General features: G+C 35.6%; 1 protein-coding gene across 1 annotated transcript in view; it reads right to left on the bottom strand.

Moving 5' to 3' along the window:
* Nucleotides 1-18,129, bottom strand: part of LOC127066020 (nephrin-like) — a 112,673-nt gene that overhangs the window by 17,076 nt on the left and 77,468 nt on the right. The window lies entirely within an intron of this gene.

Here is an 18,129-nt window from a genome sequence, read left to right as displayed (position 1 = left end):
GGTTCGATATATCATATGTTTTCCTGTCTACTGTAGAAAATTACGATCCGATATGACGACGAGATACGATCGTAAGTGCGGCAACGATCGTTCTTAATCGGTACCGTAACCCGAAAAGAGTTCTCGAGGTTTCACCACTTTAGTTTGTCTTCGTAAAACATTTATAAAACGCGCTCCTACGACACTCAAATAACCATTTATCGTGTCGTAACGAGGTGCGCATTGCTCCGAAATATTAACAAGCGTGCAGTCAACAAAGTTAATCGACCTTTCACGAATTGTCGTTTTCTACCTTCGGAAAACCCTATTAGACTATATTATTTTTTCATTTTTTCTTGAAATATATAGGGTCATTGTTTAATAGCGTATTCGAGATATATCGTTTTTTTATATTTCTTTTTATTTCCGTTTCGCGAGTATTTGAACGAATGCGTTTGAAAAAACGCGAAGAGCAGAGTACGAGTACGAAAAGAAATAAAAGTGTCGATGGAAAAGAGTGGCAAGCCGCGTTCCAATTTTCTTTGCACACCTCTTTTAAGATATCCTCTCACTTCTTATTTCCCAACCCACCCCCCCTCCTTTCTTTCTTTCTTTCTCTATCTCACTCCATTTTCTTTTTCTTCGACTGCGTTCTCTACATTTCCTTGGCTTTCCTCCTGCTTTCTTTCCTACCCTATTTGGCAAGGGGTTATCGATAACCGAAGAAAAGAGGTATCGAGTCAATTTATCCGAGACCGATTTTTGGTCACAGAAAGCAAGTGGACCGCTCTGAATGTACACGTTCACCCAAACAAAGGGTGCTCACTCTAGACAGTCTATCTAAACATCAACGTTTTTTTGTCTTCTTTTTGCATCGCGGAAAACGTTCTTTGCTTCTGATTTTCAAATTAACTTTTTTCGCATTGCGACGATCGACATTATTTTTCGTAATCGTAAATCGTTTATGAAAATTCATTTTCGCACCTTTTTTATCCTTCACATTTTGTCGAAACTTCAACGATATTCGTTATTATATCGATCGAGCGCAGTAGACGAAGTTTGGTTAAAATCATGGATCCTTGTAAAGAGAACACAACAAATGTTTTTGAATTTTGAAAGGTGATACGTCATATGCTCATTCTTTTCATTCGCTCCATTGTTTGCATTAACACAGCCATCGATTTAAAGTTTATCGACGGCTAAGATCTATTCCGGATACAAATTTAAATATATTATATGAAGATATGAACGCGAGAGTAGATGGAAAGTTGAAGTTGAAAATACCAATTATTATGATTTAAAAAGAAACATTAATACTCTTTGTTTAATGTATTAATTGTTATAATTTCGCATATCATTCCGATGAAAAAAATTACGAGAAGCGTTTTTATGAGCATGGTACAATATAAAATTATTTGTTCGGGGTTTATAATACGACATTATATTTTTGACGATATAGTGTAATTTACAAAAAAAAGAGAACGATGTTTAATATTATTTCGATTAACGCCAGGTATTTTTTCGGATGGAATGAAATAATGAGAAAAGCTCGTTAAGCAGTAATAAAAGGATGTTTCGTTAGTAATAACGTTCATGAAAGGAAGTTTGACATATAGATGTGGTGGTTATTTTGCGGATAGTCAGTAGAAACTGTTGGTTTTACGGTGGTTCCATTCATAACGAATTCAATTCGTCAACTTCGTTGTCAAGTGGAAAGTTTTGATAAAAGAAGGAAAATGATTAAGCCTCCAAAGATGAGTTTGCGAGAGAGAAAGAGAGAGAAAAAGAGCATAGAAAAGGTAGATAGTTCAGATTTGACTAGGGGGTGAATTAAGGGGGAATTAGGAGAAACTATGGAGTGAATCTCGGACTATCGAATATGTACGAGAGGATATTCGTGATATGAATTTTGCAACGTGTGTCGATAGATCGGTAAGATAAGTGAGCCGGATTCCAGCATTGTCGAGTCGTCTTATTGTACGATGGCTCGATAGATATTAACGTCCTCGGTACGTTTAGTGAAATTTTAAAAATTGGATAAAACATATTTTACGAGTTTAAGAAGAAAAAGATAGAAATGAGAGAGAGAGGAAGAGAGAGAGAGAGATAGGGAGAGAAAGAGAGAGAGAGAGAGAGAGAGAGAGAGAGGGAGAGAGAGAGAGAGAGAGAGAGGGAGAGAGAGAGAGAGAGGGGGGGAGAGAGAGAGAGAGAGAGAGAGAGAGAGAGAGAGAGAGAGAGAGAGAGAGAGAGAGAGAGAGAGATTGTATACATTTCTAATTTTTTTCTTTCGAATTTGCATGCATATATGCTCGATCTTTGTTCGAAATTCTATTTTTAACATTATTACAAATGCTATTAAATCAACATATTATATTTATTGGAAGACCTGTTAAAATCACTGTGCGATTGCCTATCTCTATATTTCTTTTTCTACTTAAACAAGATTCTAAAAAAGTCGCTTTATTATAAAACCTCTTTTCCGTTATGACGACAATTTAATAATCGTAAAAACTCATTTACGTTTCCTGAGATCGATCGGTATAAGAGGAAAGAGGAACTCGTAAGATCGGAATTTTGAACAGATTCTGTTCTAATCAGGATGAAATTGAATTCGTGCTTCGATAATGAGTCGAAGGAATGTTAATGCTCGCATGTAATTTAATTAAAACTTTATTACGATTTTGAACGATTTGTCGCAAGTAGTAACGCGTTTCTCTGGAAAAGACGTAGCGGGTCATGCTCTGACCGACCGAAGTGGAAATTAAAAGCGAAGGATCCTTTTGCCGGGTTAATCGGTAGGGCTTAACGATTCAAAGAACGTGGAATTTCCTCAATGGTATTTCTTAGGTATCGAATTATAGGACAGTTGGGTAAGGGTAGGTGGTAAAGGCACGCTCTTTGAATTACTTGGAGCCATTTAGCAGTAGAAGTAATGCAGCTCGATAATGGCTTTTCTACGTACGAAGACAATGCCTCTTGGATTTATCGTTTTTACATGGCACTGACGCTCTCTCTCTTTTTCTTTGTCTATCTTTCTCTTTCAGAATTATCGCGACGCATGTTTGCTTTCTTCAAACTTTATGGCTCCCTAGCAATAAATATTTAAAGCACCCTATACAAAGACAAACATGCCAACACCGATATAAGAAAGGATTCGGTAAAGTTGTGCGATAGCCTTGCTGTTCGCTGTGCTACTTTTTAGAATATGGAACTAGAAAAACTTCTTTTTCAGTTACACAAACGAAATTGTATTTGAAACGGGTTTTTAGTTTTTCTTTCTTTTTTTTTTTAAAGTCACTCAATATAGCATATATAGGATAAAAGTAAAAAGTTTAAGAAAAAGAAAGTTTGAAAAAGAATTGAAAATCATACATTCTTATTATTTTATTTTAATTAAGAATAACGTCTCGTTACTTTTCTTTAAGAAAAAATTTAATGATGCATATAAAAAATATTATTGAAATGCTTAATAATAAGAATGTAGAGGTGAAAGTATAAACATGGAAATTATGTAGCATGATCATAACAATAGTCGTTAACTGATAATGTCGCATAATCTCTGTCCGATAGTAGGAATCGTGTAGTGTGCTTTGGATAACCATATAGATTAATCGTTTGCGTAAATAAAGATCATGATAAAGCTACTAAATTTGATGGCGCGATAATGAACGCATCTAGAGTATGGTAATAACAGACAGGGTTGAGAATCATACTTCCGATAGAGTTAGTGGTAAGACTCAATGATAATTGGCTATAACGAGTTAGAAGTTAGGGAAGATAAACCGTAGATTGTAGAGCATTCGAGATTGGATGTCTTCGCATTTGTGTAGCGATAAGATGTTGCTTGGATTTTGGTTTATATCTATGTAATCATTTCATTTCTCAACTTGCAGTTTGCAAAGAAAACGAATCTTTGCAATTAATACTACTCATATTACGGTGCATTCCGTGAATAGATGAAAATATGTGAGTATATATCTATATATGATTTATATATATTTGAATGCGTCTTCGATCTACCTCGACGAGTCTTCGTCAATGTTAGCAAACTGAATGAGTTCGCTTGAGTTAGTTCCCTGTGGTTCTTCGGCTACTCGGAGGGCGATGTGGTTGTTCCTTTTGTGACCTCTTGGGTTTGTAAGGCCCAAGTTCGACCATCGTGGTACACCACCTCCAAAGGAGCTTATTTGCGATGCAACCTTTGATTATTGTCAGACCAGATTACACGTCGAATTAATATAAGTTAATAAGAAAAAGAAAAAAAAAGTATTCAATTAAACAAAAGTTAATGATTATTGACGATGTAAGGTATATTTTATGATGAATTCAATTATAAATGTTTCAATCGATTTTCTCTTTAGAAACTAAATTCTACTATAGCGTAAACTGAGTATTTTATAATTTTTTAAATTCGAAAAAGATTTTAAAGCGCATTTTACCAAATCTTTTTTAATTAGATTTTAACGTGCTTAATGAGATCTTGTTAATCGAGCAATGTACAAACTGTTACGCAAATTGGAAAAGTAATAGAATATTGATCTGAACGGAAGCTTTTTAGTTTTTAATAACATATTTATAGATAAGCGAAAATATAGATAGAATTCATAGAATACCAACGCAAAAAACAAGATAGAATGCGATAATAAATTTGGAAAAGAATGATAACAATATTGTAAAGAATTTTCCACTATTTTCTGCAGGATGGGAAGAAAGAAGAATCTCGAGTCGAGCCATGTGTCTCGATGTAGCGTTAAGAACAATTGAGAAGTGAAGGCAGTAGAAAGAGCATGGAGGACCATACCACATACTGTGCAGAACTCGGGAGGATATCTTTGGAAGAAATTGGCTAAAAGTCCGTCTAATTGGCTAAGAAGTCTGACCGTTACTTTATTCTTGTTTGAAGTAATTTTATACCACAGATATTTTCTCTATTGACAAAAAAGGATTACATTTACTAATCCTGCATAACAAGATGAGAAAACGAATGGTAAGAAACTGAGTGATATAGAATGATAAAGCATTGGCCTAAACGTTCAAGTGTTTTCTCATTCACGGTTCACCGTTAAATATAAGTGTACTTACCATAAATATGGAAATTTTATGATTATGTCACTAAGATCCTACTCTATGGACTTTGAGAGCATTAAAGAGAGGAGTAGATGAATAATACAAAAATACTTATAAATTAAAGGTTCATGCGTAAAACTAAAGTTTGGGAATCAAACCAAGGAATATGCATTACAGAAAATATAAGTGAGTCACTTCTGAGTTTCGGGTTCTAAGCCATTTTATAAAAGAAATATATCAAATATAAATATTTTTTACGTTAGAAATAAACTATGTATATGGAATATCGACCTTAAGTAGAAAATGTGTAGCAAATGAAATTAACGAAAAAAAATTTGCGACGCTTCAATTTTAGTAATTGGTGTTCATGAGTATTTGTTGGAAACTTTTTAATTTGTTTGAAGATATATATTTATTCGATTACGCATTAATTATATAAAAAATAAAGTCGAGAATAATTTAGCAAAAGTATGGGATAGAATTGCCGGTGTTTCAGTGGTAAATCAGAATTTCAAATCAAATGCATACGCTTTATACGTTTTCATTCCGATGAATATACTTATTTACTGAAAATCCAATATTCGTGTTAGCAGTCGCTCTATAGTTTTGACGTTTATACCGAGCCCTCGAATTTTACAAGACAATAGGATTTTTATCGTACAAATGAACGAATTTATACGAGCAGTATTCGAAACGTTTTCCTACTCCGATTCGTAGCTTTTAACGCGTCCTCGGTGAATCCAGTCCTCGGGTTATCATGGCGTTAAATCGTTAATGGTTTCACATTATACCGAAACTCTATCGTGAATTCGTGAGACTAATCGTACCATTTACTTTTTAAGACGTGGTATATACCAGTACAACGGAGTTCTCGTAAAAGCTTCGTAAAGTTACTTTGTATCAATGTCACAAGAAAATTTTTTTTTATTAAGAGTGTCGATTCAAAAAACTAAAAGACTTTCCTACTCTTCTGAGATTCTTTAATTTCTAAAGTTCGTCTTTTACATTTGGAAATGAGAGTTGAATCGTTAAAATTATATTAATAAATTCTATGATCAAAATCCGAAATATTCGAGTGATATTCATCTCTCTTAAATCTTTCTAAAAAATTATTGATAGGATCGACAATAATTCGATAAAAGAAAATAAAAAAATAAAGAAATGACATGTTGAGGGAGAAAACAGACAAGCAGTATTCTACCGTTTTGCTTATCGATCGTTGAGACCCATAAAGTTAGGCATACGCGCTCCAGTGAAAAAAGGGAGAGAATCCTTCTCATGATAAACAGAATCATGACGCAAAAGGCGACTACGAGGGCGTTACCAGCGAGTCCGACATTCTATTTTGTTGCTGGCAAAGCAAAACTTTTCCTTGTCTTGGTTCTTTTACGATCAACGGATATCTATTGCCGACGGTGAATCAGAAAAAGGGAATAGAAAAAAGTGGACGTTTCAGGGATTTCTTTTTCCGTATTTTATTTTTATTTGAGATAGAGTCGTCGTCGAACTAGCCGCGTGACGTAGTAATCGTAAAGCCGATCGTCGAGAAGGAAATGTTTCTACGGATTTAGAGATTAGAATTCGTATTCCAGGAACAGACAAATTTGTCGTACTCGATGGGTCCTCTCTACGAGTCCTAGCAATAACGCCTTTTATGAGGCTTCTTGTACTCGAAAAGCGTAAAATAAGATCGTTCCTACCTTTAAGAAATTTAAGGTCGACGAGTCTGAATTGAATCGGGATGAACCTTACGAATTTACGATGCGATTTGTTAATATTCAACATTAAAGGATCTTCTAATTATATTTACAAAAGTTAATAGGATGAAGAAGTTGTTCGTTAATATTACATGTATCATTATACTCGAAATATCGTAGTTTATGTTAGGAAATAATGCGATTCTCTTTTAAAGCATTTTAAGAAAAATATAACAAGTAAAGAATTATATCGATTAAGAGCATGCGAAAGTAATGGAATAGGTGGATCGAAATTAGACCGTAGGTAAACCGTTTGTAAATATTCATGGGACTTTCTAGGAATTTGCTATGGTTTTCCTCTGTCGAAAGTAATCTCTTTGTAGTAATTAAGACGATTAACGTGCAAGCTACTAAGGAAACTACGAGAAGAAAGTCGCACAAGTTGATGCTTCTGCGTATCTTCTTCAAGAGAAAAGCTCGGATTGAAATAAAGCTATCAGCAATCTTACGGTATTGTAATTAAATGAAAAAAATCCGCTTTGGTCTTTTAGAAATTTATCGATAGCATTATCCTTTGTTTCCCGGAAGTCATTAACGAATTCACTGAGCAATAATTAAGTAAGATAATTAAATTTTAAAGTAACTTTTTTTATACATTTTTGACTTTTATTGACTTGACAAAGTCAGAAAATCATTTTTGCTTCAGAAGTATGGCAATAATTGTTTGTCTTCCTTCACAAATCAATTTGATAAAGTTTAACGAATGAAACAAAGCGAAAAGTCACAAAATATTGATTCTCGATTTTAAACGAAAAAAGAAAGTCATTTTATTTTCATGTAGGGTTTTATACAATGAGCAAATGTTTGCCATCGGATGATGAATAGAGAGAGAGAGAGAGAGAGAGAGAGAGAGAGAGAGAGAGAGACAGACAGAGAGACAGAGAGGAAGGAGCGTGATAAAGGGAGGAGGATGATGTCTGTGAAAAGTTGGTGAATAACTCGTTTCAAAGCAATTTGATGAGAACGGTATCGTCTATGCTGCGATTTCGATTTTGCCGCGGCACGTTTCGATGTTCTGGATGTAAAGATACGGTGCAAATGCGAGAGGAGTGGCGGAAGCGGCCGTATAAAATCTAAATAGCCGGCCGTAAAACAAGAAACACGTCGTCCTTACTCGACTGGGCTGGAGAGAAGTCTCACTCTGTCTCTTCCATTCGATAAAATCTGCTCTAGCTTCGTTCCTTCTCTGATCTTTGTTCGAAGCGCAATGGACCCATCTTCTAACAGTCTCTCGAGCGCGTTGATATCGCTCGCTTTTCGAGGATCGCTTGTCGTAAATTCTTAACGAAAACCTCTCGCGAAAACCATTCGGGAACGTCGTTATTTCCTTCTTCTGAAGGACGAAACGGACGTTACGACGAATAATTTTTCCTTGCGAAAATCGAAGCTGAGAGAATCAGAAATCGTGCGCATTTGCATCGCGATATCGGTAGATAAGGTTTCTCGTTGAAAATTTTATTTCTTTGACCTTTTTTGACTTAGCATTTCGAAGAGATCGAATATATAAGAAGAACTTGTTTATTTTTAAGAAATACATTTTAAATGGATCACCGTTGTATCATATTATGGATTTATAAAATATAAAACTAATGAGTAGAGAACCAATGCTGTTTATAAATATACTTTTTAAGACAATGATTGTACTTTTAAATGACACTTTTGAGAACCAGTCGAGTAATAGTTTTGTTTGTCATTGAAAGAAATCTAAATTCACAGAATTCAGTTGGTTCGAATTTGTTCTATACCAACTGAATATTATTACGTGATTTTCATCATTATCCTATTACGTTTTTAGTTTTTTCATTGATTTTTGAGATGAAAATTGATTCATGTCAGTCCAAAGTTCTGAGCGTCAACGTATGTAAAATTTGTTAATCACCACTATATAACCAACTCGCTACTCGTGAGTAAAATAATAAGCCGAAAGCTTCTTTGTAACCACATAATGAAGAGTAATTCTTTTTTTTCCACTTTTCTTTCAAGGTTTCCCCACTCTTTTCCTCCGGACTGACGTTGAAATAGACCAGGATCCTGAATCGCCACAAGGCGTTTTCTCATAGCTACATTTCGAAAAGAGAATGAGAAGAAAAAAGAGAAGAGATAAAAGGAGAGAGAGAGAGGGAGAGAGAGGGAGAGAGAGAGAGAGAGAGAGAGAGAGAGAAAGAAAGGCAGAGGAAGAGAAAAGAAATAGTAGAAGCAACGAAGGGCTTTTAAAATGCTTTTTACCGATGAACTCCATAGAGTTTGGACGGGGAACAATGGCACGCTTCTGAGCTTCGTCGATTTACGATCGACGAACGATTTCGATCTATTGTCCCCGATCCATTAATTAAAATGTATTCCGCCGAGAGGACGCGCGTACGGATCATTTGTTTTCGTTTGCCGTCGGATCGAAGAACGATACGAAGTACAAAAGGATGTTTCGACGTTCGATGAGAATCGTTACGTTCGATGCGGCACTATGTTTGCGTCTATCGCGAAATGGTACTTTCCATGAAACGAAGTTTTTTAATCAACGATTTTTATATCGCCGTTCGGCCATACGGACGATGCTTTTTCCTCTTTTTTTTTCTTTTTACTTAAATGTATGGAAACCGGGATGCGTATTACTAATAGATATATCATATATCTATGTATGTATTCAGTTAATTTTTTCTCTTTTTCTATCATTTATATAAACGCGGCGCGCATATATAACTTTTCGAATTGTGCACGTGTTCCGTTAACAAAATACATAATTACATTGGAAAAGTAATTAATAAAGGAATACAGTTTTGCTTGTCTACGGGTACATAAATTACAATGGAGGTCGGCCGATTTGCAATAAAGCAAATTATTCATTCGGTTTAATTACCGTTAATGAATCATTTATAGAAAATGTATCGATAATACTACTACCATTTTCAAAGCTTTCCTTATTTTTAGTGTCAACGAAACGATCATAACGTAACGAAAAGGATCAGAGAGAATTTATTTGAATGGATAATTCGATTTATATTCGGACGATTCTATTTATCAGTGTATTACGAATACGGTCGTAGCCAATGGAATGTTAGTGGAATTTTTATCATGAATCGATATTGGCTAAACAATTTGAAGGAAACGAAAGAATCGCTATATGGGGAGAAATCTGGTGGAGTAGACGTGAAAATAAGAAGAAAAATTGGAAGAGAAGGAAGGTACGGAAGAATGTAGAAGGAATGTATGTTACCGGTCAGTTTTTCCATTTTCTTCGATCATTTCAATATATTCTCGGCTTTATTTGCAATCGCTCTATTTCTTTTTCTTGGTGTGATTTTTTGCTGATCGCACACAAGTATCGTTAAATATGATAATTTTAGTATTTGTGTAAGATTTTCTTGCAAATGGAAATTGAAATAAAATTCAGAAAATCTTTTATATATAAGTATTGCAGAAAAAGCGATTCATTAAAAAATGGAATAAAAATCAAGTCGCAGATACATCTACGATTTCTCATTTTCGTATTAATTTTAATTAGTATTAAATAGATTCCAGATACCTAATAGAGTATAATAGATTATTAATCTATTTATGTAAGTTAACGATTAAATAGCGATTTTTCTCTTTGTCGATGAAAGAATAATGCTTCTCTTTATCTTATTTCTTTTATCCTTTCTCTTTCGAGTTCTGTCCTTTTATATCCCTTGCGAGTTCGAGCGCGAACTTTATTAAATATTAAAGAACGATCCACGAAAGCTACCGCTTTCTGTCTTTGCTGTTTCTCAAGAGTTTAACTTTTCTCTTTTCCACTCCAAATTTCTTTGCTCCTTTTTCTCGCCTTTTCTTTCTAGTGCCTATAGTTGCTTCCATGTTTCTTTTCCTTTCACAGTCAGCACGTTTCTCACAAATCTTCACCCTCTTGTCGAATTTAGGTTTAATGATGAAAAGAAATACTAGGACTTTTTTTTCCCATTGAGCCGGTATTCGTATTACATGTGTGAATTAATTACTATGTAAAATAAAATTCTCTTACAACTGATATACTTATTAGGCATTACTTTCTGAGCGAATTAAAATATGTAATCGGATTTGGTGGAGGCTAGATAACGCGAGTGAACTGAACGATCACTTTGATGATATCGAGGTGAAAAAAAAGAAAAAAGAAAAACACGATTCTGGCAAACGAAACGAGCGAAAAATATGCGACAGAGAGGGATCGGCCCGGACAGACTTTTTTGGTATAGGTTTCGAGCGGCCGGTCATCGATTTCGCGTATGCCGGTAGTCGTACGGTAGTAGGATGTTGAAAAAAAAAGCGAGCATAAAAAACAAGCTGGAAGAAGGATTGAAACGTGAGCGTGATAAACGTGATTGATGAGTGGCGGTCCACGATCGTTCTGCATTTCCGTGCAATATTTTCGCGGGGTAGAGTTAAAAAATAGAGCGAAGGGGTAGTGAGGCTTGGAGCTGGTGTCTGGTTGGAGGCTTGGTATAGTAAAAGGGGTAGAGAGGGGGTAAAGAAAAATCGTGTCAGCGTGTGCAACGAGAACGGTCGACGAACGATGGTCATACTACCGCGTTGGAATCCTGAAATTTGCATTTATGATCCTCCAATTAGCGATTTTCGAGTTTGCCCGCAAACGCGCTTTTGTCGGATCGTTACGTTCCAATGCATAAATGAGAATATGTCCATTAAACCTTCTGCAAGCGTTATCTTTTTTTTTCTTTTTTATTCTACTTTTTACACGTTCTCGTTTTAATTTGTTAGTCTAACACCGTCGTGTAGTTGTCGTCGTCGACGTCTTTGTCGTTGCTTTTGGATTCTTTGCCGTCATAAATCGCAAATCCATCGGTAACTGCGATCGCTCTTTTCTTGTCCGAGGATAAAGCGATGCTCGCCGAAGAAAGCCGGAGCTCTATTTTGTCGTAAAAGAATCGATCAACGAAGAAAGAGCAGAGTCTTTGACCGCTAGCGATCGTAGAAAGGGAGATAAATTTTTTTCATTATAAATCGTTAACGAGACAAGGAATTATTATGGATCTTGAAAAATATATAAAAATGTTATTGCTCTAGATATTTCACGGAAGAACAATATTAATGGATACGACGTGAAGATGGAAAATGGATGCTTAAAATATCGGTTCGTACTGATGTAAAAAGTTCAAATTGAAGCTACGTTCTGACCGCTTGTTCGTTCAAAGATACACGTAACCCCGTTATTAAATACGCTCTCTTTTCTAGTTCAACTTTCATATAAGTCTATATGTTATGGCTCTGGCGAGCGCCGGAAGTATTTACGTATGATACCCTGCAATTTACAAATAACAATTTTTCTCTTTCTTTCTTCCTCTCTCTCTCTTCTTCTCTTTTACTTGGCAAACAAAGCCACTTCTGATGTTTCCGAAACGGATAAAGAAATAGTCAAAAAGTTTTATTTGTTTGTGTACGTAGCTATAGAGAAATAGTTTCTGCTGGCAAGCAAAAATAGCAAAAGAGTGATACTGAATAAATAAGAAAGCACTACTGCCGTATTCATTTTGCTCGAATTAAATATGACGAGCAACGAAGTAATTTCAACTTTCGAAGTAAAATTTAACTTCCAGTATTAACAAATATGCAGAATGTTCAGTTGGACTATATTTTGTTTGAATACGTGTACATCGATAGATTTGTAGAATCGTTTGAAAAAGTAAAATAATAGATTAAAGATAAATTTTACGAAATTAATATTTTATGTAAATATTAACTTGCTGCTCATGTATTTCTTCGAATTTCCAAATTTTTCATGTCAAAAATTTGTGTGCGTAGTTTTTAAAGCAGACACGATGAAATCATCCTTTGTATAAAAAGAAGGGCGATCGATTCTAGAGATTTGTCATTAAAATGCTTGGGTTCTCGGGAAATATCTGAGAAAGGGAATGTTTGGCTCGTTCGAGCGCAATCTCCTTGTGGCTTAAGAGGCCATGGTTTACTTTGTTGACCTTTATCGTGTCGTCTCTTCTACTTTCTCCTTCGCTTGGTTATATAATCACTACGTAAAATACCAAGCGCTCGAGCAAAAGACCGCATCTTGCATTGTCATTCTTGATGACAATTTTATTTTATTTTTTTCTTCGTCTTTATATTCCACTCATATGTACTCGAACGATCGTAAGAAGCAAAATGAATTCTTCACAAGGCAAAAATTATCGCAAGGCATTAATACTCTTGATCGTTCCTTTTTCGAGCGCTGTTCTATCGTCCCTTATTTTTCTTCAAGGTATCTGCACAAGAGATAGTAGGGTATTCGAAGAATTCTGTTTCCGAAAAGAATGTTACTCGTCCATTTGAACTTAAAGTCTTTCGATCTTGGAAAAGCATTAAAAAAGAAAAAAAATTATCTATCTATTTGTGTATACTATGTATTATCATCCTTTTGAATTTATTTTGTCTTTTAATACTTTCTATGCAGATCTACATTTAATTGCAAGAATATGCATTTGTCCTGATATATATTTGTATCGAAGAAACATCTTAATGATACTAATAATCAAAGATCCTTCGTTACCATAGATTTCGATAACGTAGCAGAAAAGCAATTTGTGTTTTTAAAATCGACCGTCGTCAGTGGAGGCGTGTTTTAAACGTTTTTTCAATGAAATCTTTCGTGCGAGCATCGAAAAAATCTTTCGTGCATTTTCATTTATAACGCTTATCGGTGATATACTATCGAGAGAGTACTTTCGAGTTTAGATTACGATATGCAGGAAAATGGATTTCGGAGAGCGTATCGTTTGAAGCACATACATATAGAGAATATGAAAATAGCGAAGGGAAAGGGCGATGGCGTTGGAAAAAGACGAGAGTGGTCGGGTATTCCTATATTTCACAAGCACGTATATTTTTTTACATTCAAGTCGTTCTTTTAGCTCGTTCGCTCGTTCGTTCACTTTCTCCTTCTCATCTTTTCGAGTGATCGACGAAATGAAAAAATCGAAATGGTAAAAGCTCCTCGAATATTTCCAGTACATTTAAATTTGACGTGTGCTAAGTTTCATACATTTTCCAAATTTCCTTTCCTCTTTCGCCACGGTCATGCCGAAATCACAAATAGCTCATAGCTTAATTTATTGATTTGACGAAGACTTGAGGAAGAGAAAAGTAATTAATGAATTAAAGGATTTCGATCTCCTAAAAAAATCAAATATATCGGAGATTCGTCGATTATAAAAGGAAAGTAAGTAAAAGCAACTAACTTGAGCTTTTTGTCGAAAATTTTCATTTGTGATCACACTGTGCCGGCATCATTTCCGCCGGCAATAACCTTTCTTTTATCTCCTATTTGGCACTTTTACAAGTTTGCATGGTAATATCAGCTTGGACGATACTGGCTGTACTCCAAGGACGAAAATTGAGCTAAGCTACGACTCGAATATCGATGCTCGATCAGTTAGTAAGAATAACGGATGATGAATTGATGCACATCGACGTTCTCTACTGAGAAGCGAGAGAAGTGTCTCGATCGTTGCGTTAAACATAAGGCGTGCTATCACCATTTCTAGATTCGTTCCGCGGAAAATGGACGATCTGTTTCGTAGCAGCAAAGCGGTAAGATCGTAGTAAATATACTCTAAGCGGGTGGTTTCTCTGCGATTTATTGCAAATAAAGGTGCCATCGACGGATGAGAAAATGCTTGGCAGAAGGAAATAAGGCTAGACCAGAGGAAGAATGGGGTCGCAGAGCAAAGCCTGCCAGAAAGATATGTTCTCAGGTTCGCGTGCGCAAGCCAGACGCGCGATGCACGGAAATCGGAAGGCCTCGTAAAATCGGGACCATCCCTTCGCTAAGAACTTTCGGTTTCCCGATATGCTCGATGCATCGAGCCGGCCAAACTCACAAATTTTCCCGGAATCTCTTTCCCCTCTTTTCCGTTTTTTCGCTCTTTCATCGTTCCCTTCTACTTTTTCAACGTAGAAACGAAATCGTTTCTTCATTTTAAACGAATGGTCTCTTTCGAGAACATGAGAAACTCTCGCGAAGATGCATCTCCCAAGACGAATTGCGCGACGCGTTTCTTCGCAATAATTTTCCAACGGAATTACGAAACTTTTCGTTCACAGCGACATCCAATCTAGTTTCCGACGGAAACTTGTTATCGAAATGAAGCGCATAAATATTATCGATGTAAAGAGATATTTCAGTTTAATAGCGACTTACGAAAGTATTTGCTTTTTGTTTTTCTTTTCTTTTCTTTTTTGCTTTGTTTTGTTAGCTTTTGTCTATTGTCGTAAAAAAACTCGGTTGAAGAAAAATTTGCAAAGAAGGACGATATGGATTTTCTATATGTTCCGTTACCGCGAGTCGGGGCTGAAAACTCGAAACTCGATATGCAACGAAGCTTCGTATGAATTTATTTAAATACCACGAGGAAACAAAGAGGAAACTTCAACGAGAGTATCGCTTCTCGGCGAGAGGAATGAGGGAAAATAAAGTATCTCGAGCACAACCATGTTGTGTTTCCCTATGCGAATGTGCAAAATGCAGTGAGTCCAATCGCGGTGTTGATGGTTCTGGTTATTCGTTCGTGACGCAATATCGATGCGACAATATGCAGCCGGATTGGATGAATTTTGTTTACCGACTATCTGCAACTACAGAATCTACAGAATCTTCTTTAAGCAGTAAAACAAAACTTTTGGATGGTCCGAGTAGATATAAGTAATAAATAAAATTCTCACGTAGCGCGATAAAATACGTTTTACATTGTAACGGATGTCGATGTACGGCTTATATCAAAATAAAGAGATTTATAAACGCGCACGTATATGCTGCTTATAGATACCTAATGCAATCGCGTTATCGTTATTAAATGCTTTCGTCCATAACATATTAATCCGAGTATTCGTTTTACGGCAGATTTAATAATCGTATATTCCATCAGCGAGAAGATCATTATTTGAATACGTGAAGCATTTGAAGAATAAAAAATACGAGTTCTGCAATATGTCCTTTGACGATATTCCGATGAATTGAAGTATCCTACCTTTAATTGATTATCGTAGCGATACTGTTTTGCTACGTGAGATTAAGCATTTAGAAGTTTGCAATTGCATGGCAGTAGTAATAAATAGGAATGGAAATTATAATCCGTCAATATTTAGATTCATTAAAGGTGAAAGCGTTTCATAGTTGGTTTTTGCTCGATTATAATTTAAGAGTAAATTCTGTGAATTAATTAACGTTGATGTAAATACGTTTAATGATAGTTCTGTAGTTCTGTAGTAATCTTCAATGTTGCCTCTGTGATGATTCACCAGATAAGATTCGAAGTTTTTCTCCTCGTTTTTCCTGTATTTCCATTTCGAGGTAAATACTTATTTCTATCAAAGATACAAGAGATATCGTATTTCACGAGTACTTTAATTATGTAATTAAAGCTCGTTTTATGTCAAGACAAAAGGAATCTTCGATTCAGAGGGATACCTCTCAATTATTTATTTATTTTTTTTTCAATGAAATTAAAGATTCGATTCTCAAGGCACAATAAATCGATGAATCGGATTTTATTTTTACAATTTTCAAGGATGTCGATTAGGCGATCTTGAAAGAGAGTAAGTAACACGAGTGAACCTTTATCTCGAGTATTCGCTCTTAACTCCCATAGCCGCGCATGGTAATAAATAACTGGGTAAAACCAGCGGTGAACATTTATCGTATGCCGTGATTTGTGGAGTGGGTAGCTCTTTACAATAGTGCGTCTACTAGAGATGCTGGCAAGGAAAGCGAAGGAAAAGCCGTCTCTACGTTCTCTTAGAAATCATTCTACATGCTCGCTATCGAATACCTTCTTTTCTTTACCAAGAATCAAATTTCCTTTCCCTTTTCCATTTAATACGTCTAGTATCGAAATAGTTTATTAACGTCTTTGACGTATCTTTCGTCACAAAATCTTTCTGGTTGCTACAGATTAGTGAAGTAATTATCGGCTTTATGTCGTTTCGAGCTCACATTTTTTCTCGAAGAGCTTGGAGAATTTTTTCGATTTTTCGATGTACCCTGCAAATGGCTAAATTTCTTCTTCAAAGTAGCTAGGTTTTATCGCGAGCGAACGACAAAGTTCCGTTCGTGCTTCGCAAGTAGCAATCCTTTTCTGTCCAATTTATAGAGCTCACGTTTGCTCGATCTCCTCCTCTTTTCTCTCGTTCGAAACAACTCTCTAAACTAAACTGTTTCCAGTTTTCCAAAGAGCTTAAGGCTCTTACAATTGCTCAAAGACGATGCCGTGGTGCATTATAGCTTCCTGTTAGAAACGTCACGTTTTTTCTATTGTCTATTTCGTTTTTCTGAAAAATCACATAAGCAGATAAGAAGAAAAGAAATCTATTCGTTTGTAACGTCTGTTTTTCTTTTCATAAATTCAGGCGTTTATGATTAAGGTAATTTTGTCAAGCTTAATAAATGTATGTATAATTCATATAAAAAAAGTTTACTGGCAGTCAACAATATATACGCAATAAAATACTGTAGTTTGCAAGTAAAATGATACATGTCAAAAAGAGAAAATAAAACAAATGTGCAAAGCGATTGCATAGAAAAGGTAAACGCGAAAGTAAACACAAGCAGAGTAATTAAACGTAGGGAAGTAAAATGAGAGTGTTGCAACATGTTTAGAGATTCATTCTGACGGATGAAAAATGAAATGAGATGAAGCAACTATTACTTCTGGAAAAGATATTTCTATATAAATCCCTGAGGTCTAAATCTCAAGTTTTCTGTATTTTTTCATGACAATTTTTCTGAACTAGAAGAAAAAAATAATGAATGCGAATAAATGAGTAAGTCTAATGAGTAATTGAAAATCTCGGTTGAAGTAAAAGAAATCATTGATTTGCCTATAATGGTTGCGGAGACATCATACGACAAAATTAATCCGCAATTTAGATAGAAGTCCATATTTAATGGAAAAGAAGCTTCAAGGAAGAGCTTTGATATTCGAATGGGTGATCAAAGAGAAAGAGAAAACGAGAAGTTTAGAGGTGCGATTCTTCGTTCGTAGGAAGGTAAGGTTGGTTACGGTGAATTCGAGTTTGTATGACTCGTCCGATAATGGGAACTACGAAATAGCTTTCCAGTAAATGAACACGCACTATGCCCAGCATTCCACGTGGGACGACGCACGAGAATTTGCGATGAGGAGCATTCGCTTGAACGAACAGATCGTTAACCGCCTGACGCGATACCAGTGCTAACTCGCATGGCGTCGACCAACCCTTGAAGAACCAACTCCTCCACGTCTGCGATTTCATTTTCATCAATGGTTAATAGACTCCGATCTTTCATCCAGCGAGATCATTCAGCAAGTACGATTTCGATTTCGATTGAATA

Source organism: Vespula vulgaris, chromosome 9 (genome assembly GCF_905475345.1).
Source record: "Vespula vulgaris chromosome 9, iyVesVulg1.1, whole genome shotgun sequence".
Lineage (NCBI taxonomy): Eukaryota > Metazoa > Arthropoda > Insecta > Hymenoptera > Vespidae > Vespula > Vespula vulgaris.
This window is presented reverse-complemented; position numbering and strand designations above follow the sequence as displayed.